Source organism: Mus caroli, chromosome 13 (assembly GCF_900094665.2).
Source record: "Mus caroli chromosome 13, CAROLI_EIJ_v1.1, whole genome shotgun sequence".
Lineage (NCBI taxonomy): Eukaryota > Metazoa > Chordata > Mammalia > Rodentia > Muridae > Mus > Mus caroli.
This window is the reverse complement of record NC_034582.1, coordinates 104055429-104065492: the sequence shown is the minus strand read 5'-3', so window position 1 is coordinate 104065492 and position 10064 is coordinate 104055429.

The window sequence follows — 10064 nt, the reverse complement described above, 5'->3', positions numbered from 1 at the left end:
AGAGAGAGAGAGAGAGAGAGAGAGAGAGAGAGAGAGAGAGAGAGTGCTGTGTGTATGCAGGGACTAACAAGGGCCAGAAGAGGGCGATAGATTCACTGGAGCCTGGGCTACAAATGACTGTGAGAAGCCTGATGTGTATATGGAGAACTGAGTTCAAGTTCTCTACATGGGCAAAAAGCACTCTTAAGAGCAAGGGGATCTCTCTACCTACATAAATTTCTTTATATAGTCAAACACACACACACACACACACACACACATATATATATATAATGCAATAAAAATATGGATAAAATATGGATAAAAAATAAATGTGCTTTTAAAAAAAGAAATCTAAATAATCCATAGATCAAGAAAACATTTTGAAATATTTTGAATTGAGATATATGTGTGTGTGTGCGTGTATGTGTGTGTGTATTTGTGCATATTTATGAAATATAACTATTATTCAAAGCTTAAAACAAATAACATCCCATGAAATTTCTTCCTAAGTATTTGATGCCAATGTGACTAGTATTTTCCTTCCAAGGTAGTATTATAATTCTTTATTATTGTTACACAGACATGACCTCTGCAAGAATGTTATCCAGTGAGTTTTGAGAGTCATAGTTTTATTGGGAAATTTAAAAACTGCTTCTTTTACCCACAACGAGATCAAATATTGTTATTTCACAAGAAAATCAATTACTGAGTTTCTCTGGGTAAAGGGAACATATCTCTTGCTGGTGACATTTACTTAGAGGTAGAGTTCAGTTCTGAGTTCATCAAACTGCAGGGCTCACTAATTTCTCTTGTGAGGTATGTGAGGTGAGAGAACAGACTGTATTGTTTACCATATTTGCAGCAATGATTCTGTGGATGGTAAGTACGTTTAAGTAACTCTGCTTCAGGGCTCTGTGGTTAGGCTTATAGAACGCTACTCATTTGGCAACAATGCTCAGTAGAGGATCTTAGTCACCAATGCCAGGACAAGAGACAGGGCTGAAATCCTCAAGGATGCCTAATGTCACACATAGTCCTGTAAGCCAGTAGTGATCATGCTGTATACACAGTCAACCCTCACAGTTCAGAATACACCAAGTATCATTCTACCTGGCAACTTGCCAACCTTCTCAGAGTTTTCTAAAATCAGAGCAAAGAGAAATACGGAATGAAGATGTCATTCTAATTCCCACTTTGATTAACTTCACATGTTACTGGATTTCATTTCTTCTTTTTTATTGCATTCGTGTGTGTGTGTGTGTGTGTGTGAGAGAGAGAGAGAGAGAGAGAGAGAGAGAGAGAGAGAGAGCGAGAGAGCAGAGAACAGTGTGGATCTGCTGACCACAACGTACCTCTAGCTTTGTGGCAAACACCTTCATCCAGTAGTCCATCTGTTAGACCCTGTGTCTTCACTTTTGTCATGTTGTGTTGAAAAGATTTTTAAAAGAGAAGTATTTTTACACATCTATAGCTCAGATTTGGAAGGGAGGAGTATATTATATGATTGGGTTTGAAGGGAAGAAAGAGAAGAGAAAATGATATCATTATGTTAAATCTCAAAAATAAAATAAATTTTAAACAAGAAAATAACTACCAGAAAACTTGAGTAAGCAAAGATATAAGAAGATGAGAATTATCCTAATTTAACATTCCCTTTCTTCAACCTTGAAACATTACACTATGTTTAGAAGTTGGAAATTATAGAACTGTTATCATCACTACAATTTATATGGAAAAGAAGCAAGAAGAAAAAATTTTGAGTTATTGGGTGGTCAGGGGGAGTTAAGAAAACTTTAGTAAAATGTCAATGAGATGATTATATCTGGGCTTTTTGAAATATACTGTCAGTTTCACTTGGGCCATATTTTTATCTCCTCACAATGCTGAGTTTCCTCACATGCTGTAGGGTTGATAATTGAAAACACTGCTAAAAGATAATCACATATCATCCCAGAAGTTGCTGAGTTAAGGCTTCCTTGAAGTAACTTGAAAATAATCTCTGGAGGCACATGTTATTTATTATTATTTAATAAAACGTAATAAAGACTGGTAGATGTGTGTGTTGACCTGAACACAACTTCACAAGGTAGGCCAGAATGATGTAACTAGTCTAGTCACTGAAATTTTTCCTATTTTCGTATGTTTTGCTATTTTACACACCCTACAGTTGCTGGGACTCAGAATTGATAGATGGCACCTCCCCCATCCCCCCATTTCTGTGTTCTATGTCTCTAAAACCAAGAGTGTTTCTGCTTACAGAATACTGGCTATTTGTGCTCTTGGATGCAGGCAAGAGTCTCCTTGTTCTGTGTTTTACATTTCCTTTTCAAAGTGAAAACTCCAATAACACAACTAAGAAGATTTCCTAAAAAGGTCTCCCTAGAACAAAAGGAATAAAATACATCTTTGGTATATTTATAAAGTAGCAACTGAATAACAGTAACAACTAGTGCAGCACCAAGTCTATATTACAACTTACAGTAGCATTTCTTACAGTACCTACTTTAGCATCACCAGGGCAACAAGGTATACGTCATTCCCAAGAAGTCAACCACAGGGAAAGGCAGTGGAAAAAGAAGGCAAGAGGAGCAGATGTGTGTGGTAAGACGGACTTAATGGCCCACTCCCCTCTGCAGCCAGTCATGACCCCTTTGATAAACCTCTAAACCTAAAAATATTTACATTACAATTTTTAACAGCAAAATCACTATTAAGAAGTAGGAACGAAAATAATTTTATGCTTGGGGGTTGCCACAACATAAGAACTGTGTTAAAGGGTTACAGCATTAACAAGGCTGAGAAGTACCGCTCTCAAGTGTATCCAAGTCTGCCGATTGCAGTGACAGATCTCAGTGAATGTTGTTTCTCTTAATACTCTGCCTTCTCTCCCCTTCTGGAATCCATCTCTGTGAACTCACATTGTCACATGCCTTCAGTTCTGGAGACCTCCATTCCCTATATACCATGTGCATAGTCATGATCCGATGAATGCTCAAAACTCGGGGGCAGAATTATAAAAAACATAGACCAAAGATGTAAATTCTCAGGGCCATATATTTTTCATGAGTGATAATTCCTGGGAGTGGGCCAAGAGATGACTTTACTTTTTTTCCTAGTGATTCTTACACATAGCCATTAAGGAATCATGTTCTCTCCTAGAATTCTATCCAGGAATTGGAACTAAGCCAGAATCAGAAGTAGAGAGTGGAGGCCATTTTTCTCCATTAATAGTTGAAGTCTATTAATTTTTAACAAGGATACACCCTCAGTTTAAAGAGTGTTTTTCTACCAGGATTATAAAATCTGACCAGGACATTTAGAGGAACCCATGTAATGGAATATATAAAAATAACTGAATTATTAATTTTCAAATACATTCAAATTTATTATATATGCAAAGTATTGAATTGGGGATCTTTCTGTTATGTTCATTTTTTTCAGAAGCAAATCAGTCAAGTCAAATCCTGACCCATGGGGAGAAACTGAAAAGTGTTGAGTGAATGAAAGAGTCTCTTAACTTCTTGGGATCAATATTATGATCCTGAATTATCATTGTTCTCAAAATATAAAAAGCTTTGTAAATTAAATAGTTTTGTTAATCTATAAATGCTATCTGCAGAGTTTCCTATCCTTTGTACTGGTAAGCATTGTGGCAGTTACCTCTAAAACTGAGAGATTCTGGGATGAAACATAAATTAAAATCAGTGTGGTTTGTTGGAATTATTCTGCAATACTACAACTTTTCTGAAAACAAGGGAGCAAAGACTCTTACAAGACAGTTTTCAAGGCGTGCATGATGTGGTTCACTGGGCTTTGCAGGGTCCATTTCTACCAGCAGGCTCCTCGGCAATGATTACTCCCTTGTTTGATTGTGTATTATAGATCAAGAGAACACACATATAGCTAGTTACCGATCCCACAGAAAGCCTTGAACTCCTGCATCTACATGGTTGCTTCCATTTTCCTCCTGGAAGCTATGGAGCATGTGGTCTTTTTTTCTAAAGAAGTGAACCACTCATTTCTCAATAGCTTGAAGTTAAAGGAAATGAGGATGCTTTCCAAATGAGTAGAAGGAATAAACTGATGTTTCTTACTAGTCACAATTGGAGAAGGTTTTAGATAAAAATTGTCAGACAGATTCTAAAGCATTTACAGAAATGCACTAGACATCTGCCACATAAGGTAAGCTTGATGAAGAACCCAGCTGGAGAATGTGTGCTAGCAGATTTTGAGATTTTTAAGTACCTAAGGATATGATCATCGCAGTGATTAATCAGTGGAGCAGGAGAGGAAATATTAGGTACACAATGAGTTCATTTTCAAGAACAGAGCTCGTGCAATTCCATGAGATTCTTTAAAAATTACCCTTGCATATTTATAGTTTAAAACTGAGTCTGCTCCCTGCTTTACAGCATACACAAATGTATCTGAAGATGGACTCTAAGTACTAATTTCAAAACTAAAACAAACTTCTAAAAGTATGTTACCTGATCAAACAAAAACTCCTCCTTTCCAAAGATGTTATTAAGGAAGTGGAAGAAAGCTGGTCTTCAGGGAACACTCCGTTTGATAGGGAAGTGGTCCATGAGGGGGTTCACAGTTGGATTCCATCTGAGATGTGGTGAAACTGCCTCAAATCCATACAACAGCAAACAATTGAAAGCTTGCGTGAAAGCACAGGCCTGCACTGCCAGCTAATTAGGAGCCAAAGGAAGGAGGTTCATAAGCACAAGGCTTGCCAAGGCAATAGAGGCCGATAAGCTACTAGATCAGCCTAGAAAACATAGTGAAGAAAAGTAAGAAAAGGTTTACTCACCCTCTGGTAAGGTTCAGGGTTCACTGCAGAAGAGAAGATGCAAAAACTGTAAGACAGAGGTAGTTCTGCAGCAAAGCAGTATTTGGCAGACATGACCACACCGTTGTTATCCACATGTGACTGCATGCGGAAGACCTGTACCAAATCTATGCACAGGTTGGAGAGGGAACTTAAGAAGTCCTGTCCCTAGTTTAGGAATTGTCAATTGATGGGCCCTGGAGAGGGGAGTCTGTTTTCTTCAGTGATACAGCCCCTCATGCTACTACCCATGTTCCAATACAGGGTCCTACGTTCATGTACATACAGTCAGAACTCAGCAGGCTTTACCAAAGAAAGAGTACATGAAGATGGGGAAGGAGTTGAAGGAGGAGAAAGAATATGGACCTGATCAAGTTGTATTATATACATCTATAAAATTCTCAAATAAAACATAGAAGTGTGAGGCTATAGCTAAGCAGCACAGTATTTGTCAAGCACACTCAAGGCTCTGGGCTTTTATCTGTAGCACTGAAATTAAAAAGTGGAATTATAAATGGTCGACTGAGAGAAACCATTTTCATTCACCTATGTAAGCAGAGTCTTCTTTTTGCTCAGAGTAAATCACTCCATGAAGTACTGAGAAGACAACCATAGGCAACAAAAATGAAAAGAAACCTGAACAAATATTTCACAAAAGAAATTGCCAGACAGGCATATAGAAAAGTATTCTCACGTTATTGAGTGCTGGGAAAGTACTAATTCAAACCAGAGTGGGTTCATGCAAGCGTAGCCAACTGCTTTTGTTAAAGGCGGAGACCATTTCAACAAGGAGAAGGATAATCTTTTCAACAATTGCTTCCTGGACTTGTGAGTCCCTTGGGCTACTTGACATTGTAACTTGAAACTGTGGTGCAAATAAAATTAATTTTGGTACGGAGTTGACATGTTTAGAAAGAGTTTCCACTGCATTATCCAGATGCACACAGTAAAGTCACATGGGTCAAAAGGGGCACCGGAGGGAGACTCGGAAAGAGCCAGACTCAGAAAGAGCCAGGCTTGGTGTGATGTTCCTGGCTTTGCAAAAGGAAGAATGAGATGAAATGTCCAGGAACATGGGTCAGCCCAGGGCTGGCAAAGGTGAGCAAGATGACCCTGATGGTTGAAGTTGTACAGTGTTTTCATTCCTTGAGGCCTGAATAGAGCTTTTGATCTCTAGAATTATAAATGAACACATCTGTATTGTTCCAAACCATTCTGTTTTAGCAGCAATCAAGAACTATCATTAAAATGAAGCTAGGTGTCCTATCTTACACAGAAAATTAACTCACAGTGGAATGTAGAGCTAAATGTAAGATTAAACTTAGATTAAATCCACGCAAAATCATGTGACCACACACATAAATCTGTAGCAGTGTAGGTTACCTGTTCAACACAAGAGCCCAACACAAGATTAAGCAGATGAGATCTTGCTTATTGGGGAACTGTTCTTCAGGCCCCACTCCTTACTGAGGTGCTATTGGCAGGTGGTTGTAACAATTTAAGATGTTAAAAATAAGGGAATCTGAACCTGGGTTATATGCAAAACTTAAAGATACTTTTGATATTTTCTCAGTTAAAAAGTTTGTTGAAGGGCTGGTGAGATGGCTCAGTAGGTAAGAGCAGCCAACTGTTCTTCCGAAGGTCCGAAGATCAAATCCCAGCAACCACATGGTGGCTCACAACAACCCGTAATGAGATCTGATTCCCTGTTCTGGAGTGTCTGAAGACAGCTATGCTGTACTTACATGTAATAAATAAATAAATAAATAAATAAATAAATAAATAAATAAATAAATAAATAAATCTTTAAAAAAAGTTTGTTGAAAATAGATATAGTAAGAGATATTGATCTCTCTAAGTTTGACTGAAACTTAGAAAAGTGTCAGTTCCAAGATGACAGAGTCCCTAAACAGAGGGAGTCGGATAGATGTAGATGATGTAGATGTAGATGTACATGTAGATGTAGATGTAGATGATGTAGATGTAGATGTAGATGTAGATGTAGATGTAGATGTAGATGTAGATGTAGATGTAGATGTAGATGTAGATGTAGGCAGAAAGAAAAATTAAAAGATAAAATTGGCTTATAGCACAGAAAAGATCAACAATCCAATTTGCTTTCTATTGCCATGCTCCAAGCTAAACTCAGAACCAAGAGCTTTCTGAAAACCATATAGCTCTGTTGGGACATATGGCCAACTCCCCATCTTATTGTTTGAGGGAGGTCTCTCAATAGATCCTGAAACTCATCAATATGGCTAGTTTGACTTTCCAACTGACTGTAGGATCCCCTGACTCTTTCTTCAGAGAGCTGAAGTTATAAGTGGGCTGACATACCCATATGGCTTTTATGAGGATCTTGTGAGATCTGAACTCATATATATGAGATAGATGAGAAGAAATCTTTAAGCCAGAGCCTTGGTCACTCATAGTACAGGCTCCTCACATGTTAAGACATTAAGTCACATTTAACCAACACAGAGACTCTCCGTTTCAACTTCTCTCCTATTCCCATTCTTCGACAGCACGACCACATAGTCACACTCATGACCTTTATTGGAAGATCACAGGTCAAAGAGCTGAGAGTTGGTGGCATGGGAGCTGGAGGAGAAACATTGCAGTGAACAGTGGGAACTGGGAAAGGTCTCTTTGCTTTCAGCATACACAGGGAGACATTGGGAAAGACTTTATTGTGCTTGCATTTAATTGATGACATAAAATTACTACTTGGCTCATTTTGTGTTGTCACTGAGGGAACAATAATAAATCTCAGAAACTTCATAAGTTATAGTGACCCATCATAAACTCTCTTTTGGGTGCTCAAAGGGACCTAATTCAGTGGCTTAGCCATATACTTTTATTAAACTAAGTAGGAATGAAATGTGCTATGGTCAAAAAAGCTGAAGTTTCCTGGTGACCCATTTTCTCTCATTCTCCCAAATGACTCCAGGGTTCAATTTCTATTCTTTTCAGAGGAAGGAAAACCATGGCACAGCAGTGAATTCTTTGACTTACCAACTGTGTGTGTGTGTGTGTGTGTGTGTGTGTGTGTGTGTGCGCGTTCTATGGCAGGAGCTTGAAACCTGTGAGCATGGGGGATTGTGGGAAGTCAAAGGTTGTGTTGATAGTTTGCAGATAAGGAAGCTAGAGGAAGATAGCCCTTCCTCTCTCCTGTTAACTCAGGAAAGCAAGTGTGAGCCACCTGAGAAACAGCGCTCACCTTTGAAGGTGTTGCTAGGGGGAATGGGTGTGGTGACACAAGCTGCCAACACCAGACAGGAAATATGGGTGGGGAATAGTTAAGATTCCAATATGCCAACTCACTAGGCTGCATAGCACCCATAAGCCCCACTGGGCCATGCATTTTTTTTGTCTAGAAGCCTCTTATGGGCTCTTGGACTCAAATGTATTTTCCTTGTTTTAATATAAACCAAACGCAAAACCAAGCCAGATTAAAATAATTCTAGAATATTCCTAGGCACACTTGCTGTAGATGAGGTAGCCAGTGGGGATGTAAAACACATCTTACTTCCTTCTCATCCTGTCTGTTCACACAGATAAAAATAAGGAGAGCAACAAGGCACAGACAAAACCTCACCTACTTCTGGGTGGACCCTCCTTTCCTCTACAAGACAGAAGTCACATCTGGATCTTCGTGAAAGTTGCCCCTTCATACCAGTCATCTCATGTTACATTAAAATAGGAGCTACATTAAAAACAAACAAACAAACAAACAAACAAACAAACAAAACCTAATTCCTAGAACTTCCCAATGTAGTTGTTTTGGGGAACTTCTTTTTTCAAGTACTTGTGTTGGTAGAGAACTTCATTCGCTGATCTCACGGCAAGCCCTGTGTTGATAGAATCCCAGCTTTAAAGCTTCACCTTCTTGTTGCTTTGGAGGAAAAGGGATCCTTTGAGTAGCAAAATCTGACTTTGTATTTCCCAGGCTTTTAGAATACATTAGACGTTGTTTGTTCATCAGTGGCAGAGAGATGGTAAGTCATGCTAAATGGATAGACTATGGACAGCATCATAGGAAGGTCTCCCTAGTCTATGCAAACCTCCCTGCCTCCAGTGGTTTTAGAAAACTGAACTTTTCTTATGTACTAAACTACAGGCCTCTGTCATTCAGTATCTCCCCTAAAACCAACAAGGTGCAGCTTAGTGCATACTGGACAAGGGAGGTACAGGCTTCTAGTCCAGATGTCTAGGATGGCAGTCCTGGCTTTACAGTTTGCTGGTGGGGCAAGTTCAGACGTGCGATTTAACCTCTCTGTACCTGCTTTGTGCCTGCAAAAGAAGGGCGGAGGAGTGGTTAATTATAACTATTCTGGCTGCTTTAAAGGTTATGTGAACTAATGCTTATGGAGTCCTTAGAAGACTGTGCAACATAGAACAAGCACCCTCAAGTATGAGCTTATTCACACCAAAGCTCCATCTGCACTCCCTCCCTCCCTCCCTCCATGGCAGATTTGTGCCAGCTGAGTTATTAGCACCGTTAAGCAACTTGCCTCTCTCCATGACTTGGGTTCGGCTATAGCTTTGACATCACTGCTCTGCGGTCTCTCTGCTTCCATACTGCATGGACTTTAGGCAGAATCTATAAGAACCAGGAGCTATGAGCAGCATTCGGGACACAAAGTAATGCATTCCAGTTTTGAGGGCACATAGTTTATCAGGGGTTAGATACCACACATCCTGAAATGGGCTCATGTTTTGAAGACTGTCTAGTTTGTTACTCTAATTCTATAAAACTGTTCTTGGGGAGGGAGAGAATTGGCTTGTGGACATAGACTTCTAAGGGTGAGCCGTGTAGATTATGCCCATTGGTTGTCCCAGTCTCCTTTCTGTGCTTCCTGGTTGGCCATATAGCGAATAAGTTCCCACTGTCTCATGCTCTCACTGCAATGGACTGAGTCATCCCTACTGCCTGCATTCCTTGCCCTTACAGACTAGAGACTCTAGGAAACTAAAATAAATTGACCCTTTCCTGCCTTCACCTGTGTCTGTCAGATATTTGCTCACAGATGCATTCATGCATTCCCAAAGGATTAATGTTGATTTGTCTGTTTATTCTTCAAACTTGTATTTTGGCAACCAGACATATTCAAATTACTACTAAAACACTCGACACAGTGTGCTGATAAGGTAGCTCAGAAAGTAAAGGAGCTTGCTGCCAAACCCAAAGTCCCGAGTTCAATTCCTATGACCCACATTGCATAATTACAAAACCAGCTCCCCATAG